The following is a 14,121-nucleotide window of genomic DNA, read 5'->3' on the forward strand; positions in this document are numbered from 1 at the left end:
ATCAAAATGTGGTGCTTGATACATCCTGCCCTAAATGCCATAGAAACACAATAACAGCCAGTACAGGAAGCAGGTGGCTGGTCTCACGGCCACTGACATCACAGGGTTCCATCAGTGACAGTTGGTGGTGAGTGACTGGAGCTGAGCAGCCAGAAGATGGAGCCCAATCACAGAGATCGAGGAGACCAACCAGAGGAGGAGAAGGAGGCGATGAGAGGTGAGAAGAGGAGGAGAGATCCTGTGGCATCCAGCCAGCTCCTGTATCCCATTGCAGAAGATGTCACAGAGTTAAATATTGTTACCATCAATGAGCTTGGCGAGTATGAAGAGGTTACACCTGGTGGAGGAGAGGACAGGAGCAATGTCACCCCAGAGGGTCACCAGCACAAAAGGGAGAAGACAAGTTCCCATCAGGCCGTGTCTGGCAAGAAGAAGAGGAAGCATCAGAGGAATGGAGAGACAGGACAGCGGAAGAAGAAGAAGAAGGAGAAACATCATGAGGAGGATGCGCATGGGAAGAGGAAGAGATTACACCAGGATGTGGCCGAGGTCCAAGAGAAGAAGAAGGTCAGGAAGGATGGCGATTCCCCCCATGCATTGGACACACCAGGTACTGAGGGATATGTGGTTTTAAAAGAAAAAGGTTCCTCCATAATTAGAACCTGCTTTCCTACTGCTACTAGTTATAGATCACACTGTAGCTGCTTATCTGTCATATTTTACTTAATATTTCCCTGGGCCACATTGTACTCACATAGAGGGATGTATTGAGGCCGCCATCACTTGGATGAGGGATTGAAGCACATTGATTTAATGTGATTCAATGTCCTTATCAAACGGGCCTTAGAGGCCTGTAAGCTCTAACAGAGACATTTAACTTATTAAACTAAATCCAGTTCTAATTCTACATTTTTGGATGGTTATATTTGTATCTTAAAATGAACATAACCCATTTTAATGTTAATTTGTAGGTATGATGTCCCTTTACTAATAGGCCGGTTCTCGTGTACCTTATCACTGATAGCTCCTCGTCATCATTTTACCACAGAGCTGAAGTCCTAAAATGGTTATTTATACTATAGTGTTATATACAGTAACTTATATCACTCAGGGAGATGAAATTGACATTTTCTTTTTTACTTTGCATGATAAAACCCAGCAATACCAGTAATAATATATTGGGTGACAGACGTTAACAGCAGAATATCAGTGAACAACATGGAGTAAGGGAGTGTGGGCTGTATTATATGTAAATTAACGTCCTGATAATGTTTATTAATTGGAAGCACGTTCAGTGGCGTAAGTTCATCCCAGACGCCCGGATGCAAGTTATCATTCAGTGCCCCCCCCCTGAATATGTGACTATGGCTGCTGCCAGGGAGTGTGATGGAGAGTTGTCGGTGAAGGGCAGTGTCAGATTGGGGCATGAAGGGCCACCAGGAGAATGCAGTCATAGGGGCCCACTAAGGAATTTGCAACTCTCTGAAAGGGGTGTGGCTAACCACCAGAGAGGAGTGGCCAGCCAGTAGTGTCATAGAATACTATATAATGAAACAATGGACAAATAATAAGCAGTAAAGGCCTGATTCTGAGTCACACACGATGCAGATGACATAGTTGAGCGATTATTTGATACTGTGCGTGCATGAAAATTTCAGAAAACCCATAAGGCGCATGTGTAACCCTGAGTGTACGCCCAAAGGTGCTATTGCAATCTGTACAAATTTCATAATTTAAAAGTCAAAATGTTTGAACTTTACATTTAGAATGCTATAGGGGACACTGATGGCTCTATTCATCATCACTTCATTTATACAAAGCAGATGAAAATGATTATTCTCACCAACTTTTATATAACTTGTCAGTGCTATTCATTATAGGGTAATGCAGGAGATGATTACCTTTCACTACCAATCTGTCCCAGTGTACCCATATACTAATATGGGGATCTAAATGCATCAAGCTCCGAAAATACATTTTCAGAGCTTGACTGCGGGAGCATTTACCGTCTTCAGATGGTGTTTGTTCCCACACTGCAGCTGCTTCACTATGGGAAGGATTCCAAGACGTGAAGAGGGATCCATTCGCATCCCACCGCCACTGCTCGGCTCCTACCACCGGAAGTTGCGCATGCGTAAACCCAAGTTCACACATGCACAGCAGCACTGCCAAATCAGACTCGGCAGTGCTAAGTATCACCTCTACTAAAGGGGATAGCTGATTTTCGGACCAGCTGCCTCCGCACCATGGTGCAATGTTGAATTGCAGACATTAGCGTCAATATTTAACATAATGAATAGGCCCCTGAGAGAGGTGTAGGTGATAGTGACATATATAAGGGACACTGAGAGAGGTATAGAGGACAGTGATAGATACAGAAGGCACAGAATGACGTATATGGGACACAAGAGATAGAGAGGTGGGTGATAGAAAATTTAAGAGACAAAAAAAACCTTGACATTGAAAGAGTGATAGGGAACATAGAGGACACAGAAAGAGGCATAGGGGACATTGAAAAAATATAGGGGACACATAAAGGTATAGGGGATACTGAAAAAGGTATAGGGGACACAGAGAAGTATAGGGGACAATGAAATAAATATAAAGGACACAGAAAGGTATAGGGGACACTGAAAGAGGTATAATGGACACAGGCATAGGGAACACTGAGATATGTATAGGGGACACAGAGGTATAAAGGACACAGAGGTATAGGGGACACTGATATATGTATAGGGAACACAGAGGTATAAGGGATATAGAGAGGCATAAGGGATACAGGTATACAGAACACTGAGAGAAGTATAGGGGACACACAGGTATAGAGGATACAACTGCACACAGTACACTGAGATATGTATAGGGGAGACACAAATATAGAGGACACAGAGAGGTATAGGGACACTAAAATATGTATAGGGGAAATACAGGTATAGAGAATACAGAGGCATAGGGTACACTGAGATAAGTATAGGGGATAAATAGAGGTATATAGGATACTGATATAGTGGGCATAGAGCGATAAAAGAGACACTGAGGGGTATAGGGGACCCTGAAGGCATTATATTTATACAGGGGAGTCCGGGGCCAATGATGGGTTACAGTTGGATCAGTACTCACTGTAGTCAGCCAGGAAAACCACAGCCTCAGTCACCTGGAAGAGCAGCAGACACAGCCCCACAAAGAATGAATAACTCCCATGAGGCTGCACTGCTGATGATCACCACGGGTCAGAGGAGCATGTGATGAACTCCTCCAATCAGAGCTTAGCACATGCTCCTTTCACCCACCTGCAGAGTCTCATGGGATTTATTTCCCAGTAGTGCATTGCCCCGGTCCTCATTAGCCCATCTGCCACCTGTAGCTACCAGCAACCATGTCAGGCAGATAGGGATGGGCAGAATTATTCACTACGCTGATTTGAGCCACATGGCTCAACTCAGTGAAGTGTCTCGAGTCAGTGTCTCGTGACAGTTGAGTCGCTGATAGCTCCGCCCCCTGCAGCCCAGCACTACAGCTCAGGGTCCTCACTGACTCTCCTGATCAGTGCACTCCCCGAGCCCTGGCAGTAGCTGCGCGACTCAGCGAGTCACTGACAGCTCCGCCCCCTATACTGCTGATCTGACTCAGTGGAGAAGTATAATCAGGTTGGATCAGCAGTGTAGGGGGCGGAGCTGCCATTCACTCTAGCTCCCACTGACAGAGAGGCTAGGGAGGTGGGTGGTGTCTCGACTCACCAAACACTGAGTGACCCAAATCATTCACTCATCTGAATGATTCAAGTCAGTGTGTGAGACACTCACTTACTAGCCATCTCTACAGGCAGACAGTACACAGACATCCTCTGACCTGGTCCCTCAGTCACTGGGTGTGTCTCCTGCAGCAGCCTGGGCTGAGCTCCTCTCCCCACTGACGTCACCACTGATTCTGCTAATTGGAATCAGTTATGATGGAGCCTGCAGCATGCAGCCACCCTGCTTTAGAGCTGAAGTATCCACAGAGCCTGGCATGTCATAGGCAAATGCAGGGGGGGTTTCCGTCTGCCTGGAAACCCCCCTCTCCAGCCCACACAATTACCACAATAGAAATAGTAATATAATGGAATTTTACTAGCACTGCATGTTCTTCTCAGTATCATAAATCAGGGCTTGACAAATTTTTCTAAAACCTAGGAGCCAGGATGAAAGTGTAGGAGCCAGACCCCCCCCTCCCCCAGGGCAGCGTTACTGAGCACCCACGCCCCAGGCAACCAACCCCCATGGCCACACCACTAACAGGGTACCCCAGGTAAACCACCCTCCCACAGCCACATTATTGAGCAGCTAACCCCCCTCTCCAGGCAACCAACCCCCAGAAAGACCACCCCTCCGCAGCCAAAAAACCCTGGGCAAGCAAAGCCACCGCCGACAGTGGGCGAACTAGAGAGTGGTGGGCCCAGATGCAAAAATATGCCTTGGTCCCCCCTATGCAGTGCCCCAAGTAGTGGCCCCCCTTATGCAGTGCCCCCAGTCGTGGCCCCCCTATGCAGTGCCCCCAGTAGTAGTCCCCCCACTGCAGTGCCACCAGTAGTAGTCCCCCCTCTGCAGTGCCGCCAGTAGTAGTCCCCCCTCTGCAGTGCCCCCAGTAGTAGTCCCCCTAGGCAATGCCCCCAGTAGTAGTCCCCACTATGCATTGTTCTTAGTAGCGCCCCCTATACAGTGCCCTAGTAACACCCCCCCCTTATACAATGCCCCAGTAGCAGCCACCCCCCCATGCAGTGCCCCCAGTAGCAGCCACACCCCCTATGCAGTGCCCCCAGTAGTGGTCCCCATATATAGTGCCCCCAGTAGTGGTCCCCCTATGTAGTGCCCCTTTAATTAGTGCCCCCCACAAGTGGTCCCCCCTATGCATTGCCCCCAGTAGTTATGACGTCTCTCCCATTACCCACTGCAGGAGCCGGAAGATGGAGTGGCTACTGCAGTGGGCGCAGCGGCAGTCAGTGAGAGTCTAACAGACTCTCATTGGCTGCCACTCAAAACAAACACACAGCTGCTGGCGCCAGCGGCTGTGTGTTTGCCAGTCACTGTGTAGCACTGACCGAACTCTGGGCCTGATTCAGACCCGCTCGTGAGCGCTGAGCGCTCGCAAGCTCCGTCGTGCGCATGCGCGAGACCCGAATAACAACGGCCAAGCCATCGTTAAGGGTCTCGCACCAAAGGGGGCGTGCTGCCGATGGTGATTGACAGCATGCCCCCTTTGGTGGGCGTGCCGGGGGCGTGGCTGCCCAGACGGAGGCGTTCTCATGGGAACGCCTACCGCCTGGGTCCGGCCCCACTGACATCACTAGTGATGTCAGTGGGAGTGCTTTTGGCTCTGATAGAGCCAAAGGCACTCCTGGGCTTGTGGCAGCGAGACCCTACCGCAGGGTCTCATCGCAAGCCCGATGGTTGCGATGGTCATTTACATACATGTCCAGGGCAGTGCTAGGTTCTTCTGCTGCTCCTCCAGGCTCCTGGACTTGCTGAAATACTCTGGAATGGTGCCCACATCTAAAATAAACAAAATTCATCTCAGGCAGGATACCGCATTTCAGAGCCGGCCCTAGGCATAGGCATTCTAAACAAATGCCTAGGGGCGACTGTTATGCCTAGGGGCATTCCAGGGCTCTGACCCTCCCCCTCTCTGTGAAGCTGCCTGTGCTGCTGTAGTCAGGAATATTTTGTTTCCTGATTCACAGCATGATTCCGCTGCCTCCGCCGGCGGGCGTCCGAGTCCCCGCCCACTAAAACCCCCGGCGGCGCCCCCTCTCACCCGACCGCACATAGCAGTGCAGTGCAGTGGAAGGCTGCCGCTTCACCTCCATGTGATGTCACCTAGGTGATGCACCCACAAGTTCATCATTGAGCCTCAGGAAAGTTTAACCTCATCTCCGTGAGGGCTGCCCGGGTGACTGATCCTGTTTCCTGAGTCTTCCTACAGTGCTGCTGATCGGGGTGTCGCCTCCTGCTGGCTGCTGCTACTGATCTGTAAGGTATGCAGTCCCCCACACAAATTATATTTTTTGAAGTGTGTCTGGTCGTAATATATATATATATATATATATATATAAATGTATATATGTATATATATGTACACAAATATATATATATTTATACATGTGTGTGTATATATATATATGTATGTATATATATGTATATATATATATATATATATATATATATATATGCATGTATGTTTATATATCTATATATATATATGTGTGTGTGTGTGTATGTATATATATATATAGACACACACACTATATATATATATATATATATATACTGTATATAGTTTAACTGTCTGTCACCTCAGTCTCTAACCCCCCCTTTCCCGCTCTGCTCTACCTTTTCTCTGGCTGATCCCGCCCCCTCTCTGTTGTCCTCCTTCTCCATCCCACCCCCATCGCAGCAACATCCAGAACCCCACCCCATCATGGCTCCATCTCAACACCCCCTCTCACCCCACCACTCCTATACATACCCTGGCGGCCAGTCTTTATCTCCAAGGCTGTCCTGACTCTCTCACTGTTGGTAGCATTGGGGGTTGCACATGGAGGAGACATGACAGCCTTACACAATTATTTTGTGTATATATATATATATATATATATATATATACCAATGTCCCACTGTAACTCACGTCCAGCAAGAAGCACGGCACCAGGACTTTGTAAGATAACAAGTGTTGCTTTATAAGTAATTATACATTATAATCCTCGTAAAACTGCGTCAACGTTTCCGGGCCACAGAGGGCCCCGTCATCAGGACAGAGGAGATGTTTGAACATAAAAGACCCATAAAATACCAGAATGAGGACATATACTGTATGTGTATATTTTTATAGATATGTATGTGTGTGTTCTAGCAGCTGTGCATCCCACTTCTGTGAATATTGATGATGCAATATACTCAATACCCCGCTCGTTGTCAGCAACATCGCTCCTCGTACAGTACCTACATGTAGGTGTGACGGGCAACATCGTAAGCGAGTGCTATGCCGCCGTCACTTTGTTGCTGCCAGCATCTGCAAGTGTGTATGCACTTGCCAATGCCGGCACTTACCGATGCCGGCACCCCACCGGGTCCCGTCGCTAACGAGGTCAGTACACACTAGTCATCTTCTAGTGTGTACCGGCCATAAGATTGGTGGTGGGATTATCTGCTAGGGGGCACCAGTCAAAATTTTGCCTAGGGCACCAAATTGGCTAGGGCCGGCTCTGCCGCATTTAATTGCTTAATATGATCTCTGGTCCTGTATATGCTGGAATTATGACACACAATACACTTTGTATGATGCATATTAAAGCTGGATAAGTTGTAATTATGCCCTCTTCAAAGACTGGCCACACTCACTCTAAAGTCAAGCATTTGGAAACCCCCCCTTTAGAAATCCTGTTTGCCAATGCATATAACGGAGCCACTGCTTACCTCTCCCGAGTCCCGGGCCATGCTCCCCGCAGTGACAGTCAGTGAAAGCCACCGGTGACTTGCAGTATCTGAGAGAACTGAGACAGTCTCGGCACTCGGCTCCTCAGCCGGGCAGGCACAGGGTTGGGGGTGGTCACATTCTACGTGACGTCCGTGACCTGAGACCACAGAGTCCAGATGTGGAGGAGGAGCACCGCTGATGCTGATCGGCGCTCAGCCGCGGCACCTCCATTTTGGAAGTTGGAAGTAGCTGCCGGTAGGACATGGAAAGGCTGGGACTCGGGTGACAATGGAGGAGGTGCCCCCTTTGGCAGCAACTGACTCCATTGTCTCTGGGAGTTTGGCCATTGAGCACGTTACACATCACAATGACAATTGATATGTTTCTGTAAGTTACTGTGAAATGGGGAATTTTGTTTTTAGCATTAATATTATAGCACCACTAAACCTAAAATATAAACAACTACTAATACCTTTAACTTATGTATATATTATGTATATATGAATATATATGTGTGTGTGTAAATGATATACGTAGAAACAAATCAAGCCTTGGAGAGAGATAAAGTGGATGGAGAGAAAGTACCAACCAACCAGCTCCTAACTGTCACTTTACAGGCTGTGTTGAAAAATGGCAGTTATGAGCTGATTGGTTAGTACTTTCTCTCCATCCACTTTATCCCTCTCCAAGGCTTAGTACATAGACCCCTTTATCTCTTCGCTATATCTCTTCACTTTATCTCTCTCCAAGGTTTGATACATCTCCCCCTAAAGCTGAGTACGCACTGATAGATACATTACCGGTTCCATTGAATGAGCAATTTATCTATAGTGCATTGCCGGGTGAGTACAGCGGATATGTCTGTGAACTACGTAGTTCACATACATATCTGATCAGCTTTGCAGCACAGCAGATGGTCGATACATCTAAAAGATATATGGGCCATCTGCTGATGTGTACGGGTGACCCACCAATCGCCCATACATATGCTGTGGGACACGACGGTGATTGACAGCTCAACTGGGTGGGCAATTTAAATGCCTACCCATTTGAGCTGTCAAGCCCGGCACATCAGGCAGATGAATTGGTAAGTGTGTATACATTTACCAATTGTCAGATGGGTCGGCGGACCCATCGACCTAGTGTGGACCCAGCTTTAGTCTTAAATATTCTTTATAATGGGGCCTAAAATACAAGATCCCATAGGGCCCCTATGCCACAGCTGGTTACTGATTTGTATAATATTAACTATCTGACTCTTCATTTATATAAAGAAAAAAATAATAACCTATTGTTATGTTACCCCATTAGGAGGAAGCGGAGTCTCCTCATCCTGCCCTGGCAACAGAACCCCATTATCCATCAGGAGGTTCATTTTCCACAAAGAGCTCGGCCAGGGCAGCTTTGGGAAGGTAAGATTTGTGTTTTCTCTCTGGTTTGTCTTTATGTAACCATTATGTCTAACTATATATACACACAGCTATATGTACATATAACAAACCTGCCACCTTGACTTTAATAGTCATTTATAAAAGTTTGCTTCCAAATCCCTTTTGTGTCTGTGTGAGCAGCCTATTTTTATCAATGAGAATAGTGAAAATGGTGTTTGTGAGGAGTGATATAGTTGTATTTTTGGGCCCCCGTACTGACATACCTGATGATATACCTATAGGATAAAGGTTCAACCAAACAGTATTTTAGGAAAATGCAATTTAGTTGATGAAGGGGTAGTAGGTAGGCCGCTGAAGTGACACTGTTACATTCTCCACATGCCTATTGTCAGCTCTGTATAAGTAGCTGCACTACAGAGACAGTTCCGGGACAAGGAAGCGGCAGCACCTGGCAAGTCACTGCCCAGACCAATGGGCACATTTACATTATGTAATCTAGTACTATGGAGAAAAAGAATGCAGTCATTGGTGTATATATAATGGGTGTAGGTCATACTTGCCTATTTTGACAAAGTATTTCAGGGAGATTGTGAAAGCAACACCTATGAGCGCAGCGGTAAAGTGGACGTGTACTGTTACATCTGAGCAGCGTACCATAAAATTGACTTATATCCAAATGTAAACGAGCATAAAAGCAGTCGGTAAGATCTACTTATTGACGAAAACACACTAATGCTTTTCAGAAAATTCATGTAGCCATAGGGATCATTGTGCCTTATAACCAATGCAGGGAAATGATACTAATGATCACATTTGAATGTTTTTTAATATAACAGCTATATAATGGGGGTAAGGTGCAATCAGGGAGATTGGTAGACTTTTCAGGGGGAAAGGGAGATTACTACTATTTCAGGGAGTCTCCTTGACAATGAGGGAGAGTTGGCAAGTATGGTATAGGGTGTGCAGTGCACACAGGCCCTTGGGTACAGGGGGACCAATGCCACACACCCCACACCCATATAATATTAATTATGTGAAAAAAGCTAAAAGAAAAATGGTGCTGCCAAAAGATTTCAGCCTATCCTCACCTGAATGACCTCCCTCTAGGTCTAGCAGAAAATCATACAAAATACGGTAGGTGTGAATTAGCGGTGCTATCTTTTGTGTGACAAGGGAAGTGTTCACAGAAAAATACTTATCTCTGATGTTTTTAGACAGTATTTTTTTTTTTTTTTATTATTATTATTATTATTATTATTATGACTCTTTAGCATGTGAACAAGAAATAATATGCAAATGTACATAATGATACGTAACAATTCAGCATACAATAAATAACATTATATTAATGTCAGTCACATAATCAACGGTATGTTATATGACACAACAGTTTAAATAAGTGACTTCAAAGTTGTAATTAAGATCTCCAAAGTTTTCCCCTACCATGCGGATAGAAGCTCCCCATAATACATCAATATCGGTGGGTCATTATCCACCATTCGCAAGTCAAACCATGATGTAGGAGAGAAACATTTGTGAAGTTGCCTTTTAGTATTCATTGGTAAAGTATTTACATAACTCTCCCATATTTCAAAGAATTTGCCAACTCTAGTCTCCCTCTCCAAGGATGCCTCCAACCATTCCATCCTGAAAATGTAAAACAGTTTTTCCCAAAAAAGGGAGAAAGAAGGAACTTCTGGATGAATCCACATCTGAAGGATAGTTTTCCTTGCTGCTGCGCTTATAGCTAGGAGTAACTTCCGTCCTCCCCTAGACACCCTCTGATCCTTTGGAAGCATACCCAATATGGCCCATTCCGCAGTGAAGGGCAAGAAATTCACCAGATGATCAGTAGCAAACTGCCTAACTCTCAACCAGAAAACTCTCACTAAAGGGCATGCCCAGAGGCAGTGATATATGTCTGCATGTTCTTCCTGGCATCTGTAACATCTATGCGAAGAAGAAGCTCCCATCAGGAAACTTCTGTGAGGACTTATATATGTTCTATGAAATATATTCATAAATAATTCTTTATAAGAACTAGCTGGTATAAGGTGGCAAGATTTTTCTAACTCAGTTAGTAGTCTATCCACTGTCAGATTTGGGAAATGGTCTAACCATCTAGGCAACCCCGTTTGGATCCCCTCATAGTCAAACTTTGTTCTTAGGGAATTGTAATGTATGGATATGGCTTTAGTTGTGGGCGGGGGAATAGCCAGCAAAGGGTCCAGAGGATTGGACCAATCTTGTACTGAGAAAGATTTAATGATTTCACTAATATAATGTTGGGCTTGATAGTATGCAAATGGATAAGATGAGAGAAAATCATATTTCTCCACCGCCCTTTGGAACGCGAGAGGTCGCTACATATCATCATCCATTAAGCACCCTATTGATTTAATTCCTCTAGTCACCCATAGAGTAAATGGATAAGTGGCTTGTCCTCCCTGGAACTCAGGGTTGAGCACAAAAGAAATTAATTTAGTGTTACTAGCATTTAGATTTGATTTGTTTCTCAAAATACACCACAATTTGCGTGTGCTCCATAGAAGCGGATTCTCTCTCAAACTAGGGGGAATCTCGTGATCCGGCATGTGTAGAAAAGACACTAGATTACAATCAGAGAGAAAGCCACCCTCCAATTCAAAATCAGTATATGTGTCTGACATTAGGGAAGTTTATTCCTCCATTTGATTTTAACTGCTGTAAGCGAACAAAACCTATTCTACGGCGCCCATGATTCCAGATAAAGTTTGTAAATTCTTTGTTTATCTGTTTAGTATCCTCTAGAGATAGCAGGATGGGGAGGGATTGCAGGAGGTAAGTTACTCTAGGAAAAGATACCATTTTTAACAGACTAGCTCTGCCCAGATAAGAGAGCTGGAGACGACCCCACCCCTCCAACTCCCTGCGGAGCTCCATCAGGGCCTTAGTGATATTCGTACGATAGAGGGATGCAGGGTTTTTGGTAATCTGGACCCCCAGGTATACAAAGCTCTTTTTTGCCCATACAAAAGGAGTAGTTGCATGCCAAGAGGGACGAACATACCCCGGCCGAAGATATAAGGCAATCGACTTCTCTGAATTGATCTGCAGACCCGAGACAGCTCCAAAATCTCGAAGAAGGTTTAATAAGTGATGTAGGGAGGAAGATGGTTTAGAGATATACAATAGGATATCGTCTGCAAACGCAGTAATCTTCAACTCTTTTGTGCCTACTGAAATACCCCTAATATTCGATGACTGTTGAATGAGGCGCATCAATGGATCAAGAGGTAAATTGAACAGAAGAGGGGACAGGGGGCACCCCTGACGGGTACCTCTAAACATCTCCACTGTCCCTCCCCATGTCCCATTCACTAACAAGGAAGTTTTAGGCGATGTATAAAAATAACGTTGTCACACGCCGGCCTGGAGACCCCAGAATCAGACCCCGTCGCTTACCTGTGCGGGCGCTGACCCGTGCTGTCTTCCGGCTCCCGCGCTGTACGCTCCTTCCTCTTCTCCCAAGGCAGTCTCCGCTGTTGTCCTCTGGAGGGTCCCGCTGCTGTGCTGCTCCAACGCCGGCTCCTGCTCACCGCTGGTCCCCGCTGACTACCTCCAGGAAGCGCTGTCCTCCGGTCCATGGGCGCGGCCATCTTGGATTGCCCATGTGACCCCACTACCACCAATGAGGAGTCTTCTCCTTCTCTCTCAGCCTGTCAGCTCCCAGTGTCCACTATAAAAGGATCCCCAATGCTCACACAAGTTGCCAGTGCAACTAGTTTCTTAGTTTAGCTAAGTAGCCTTCCCACTGCACTCCAGCCGCTCCACGTAGCCACTCAGCTACCAACGTCTACCCACGGCTATCCAGCCGCTCCACGTAGCCGCTCAGCTACCAACGTCTACCCACGGCTATCCAGCCGCTCCACGTAGCCGCTCAACTACCAACGTCTACCCACGGCTATCCAGCCGCTCCACGTAGCCACTCAGCTGCCAACGTCTACCCACAGCTATCCAGCCGCTCCACGTAGCCACTCAGCTACCAACGTCTACCCTAGGCTATCCAGCCGCTCCACGTAGCTTCCTAGCTATCTCGTTACTGCCGCATTCCTCAAACTCCTGTCAGTTCGCTGCACCCTCTCATGCGGAGAAACTTCATTAAGCCAAGCCTCCTCCAGCGAGCGTCTGCGCCAAGTAATACAGATCCAAGGCCCAGTCCGGGAACACAGCTCCTAAATTCCACGCTTGTGACAAACGTATCAAGTCTATAAAATCTTGGCCAAAATCTCTTTGTGCCAAAACTCCACAGAGGTGAGGCCAAAGAACAGTGTCAAATGCTCTATGGCAGTCTAAGCTAAGAAGCATGTTTCTTGCAGCTGGGTTATTAGAGGAAATCACTGTAGCTGCTATAGCTGCCCTGATACCCTTCACTGAATGTTTACCCCGCACAAAACCTAATTGATGAGGAGTAAGAAGATCTGGGAGGATAATTTGCAGTCGTGTGGCCATTATTTTGGCCAAAATTTTAAAATCGACGTTGAGCAACATAATTGGTCTGTAGGAGGCTACTAATTGAGGGTCTTTATCTGGCTTGGGTATGAAAATGGTATGTGCTGAGTTAAAATTAGGGTAGAGAGGAGAGCGCTTGTGAATATGCCTATAAAGCTCCAGCAGAGTGGGGACTATGTCATGTCTCATTAGTTTGTAATATTCCACTGAAAAGCCATCTGGCCCTGGTGTTTTGTGGGATTTAAGATTTGAAATAGTGTTGTGTATTTCCGTAGGGGAAATATCTCTATCTAACCTCTCCTTTTGCTCTCTGGTCAATTTAGGGAGGCGTGCTTCTGTCAGTAATTTATCTTGGAGATCCAAATCAATAGGCCTATCTTCATAAAGGTGTTCATAATATTTCTGAAATTGTTCAGAGATTAAATCTGTGTGAGAATTTGAAGTTCCGGAGATAGGATCTTTAATGAAGTAAACAAAGCTCCTCTTCTCTTTAATTTTGGACATTGTGGCTAACAATTTTCCTGGTTTATTTCCCCAGCGAAAATATTTATTTTTGGAGTAATCTAACTTACATTTAGCTTGGGAAAATAAAAAGGATTCCATCAATTTTCGTGATTGTCTATAAACGTCAAAAGACTCCCCGGTCAGATTGGAAATATATAATTGAAAGGTCACAGCCGCTTGCAAAGATTTATACTGAGCATTAGCTTCTTTCCGCTTCCTAGAGATATAAGTAATGATGTGGCCTCGCCTTTGACGCCTCCCAAAAAAGTACAGGATCACTCCAGTG

The 14,121-nt window shown here is 45.9% G+C and overlaps 1 pseudogene; it reads left to right on the forward strand.

Moving 5' to 3' along the window:
• Nucleotides 1-277: 277 nt before the first annotated feature.
• LOC148542969 (protein kinase C delta type-like) overlaps nt 278-14,121 on the forward strand; it is a 47,530-nt pseudogene continuing 33,686 nt past the window's right edge.

Source organism: Taudactylus pleione, unplaced genomic scaffold, assembly GCF_031769625.1.
Source record: "Taudactylus pleione unplaced genomic scaffold, aTauple2 ptg000007l, whole genome shotgun sequence".
Lineage (NCBI taxonomy): Eukaryota > Metazoa > Chordata > Amphibia > Anura > Myobatrachidae > Taudactylus > Taudactylus pleione.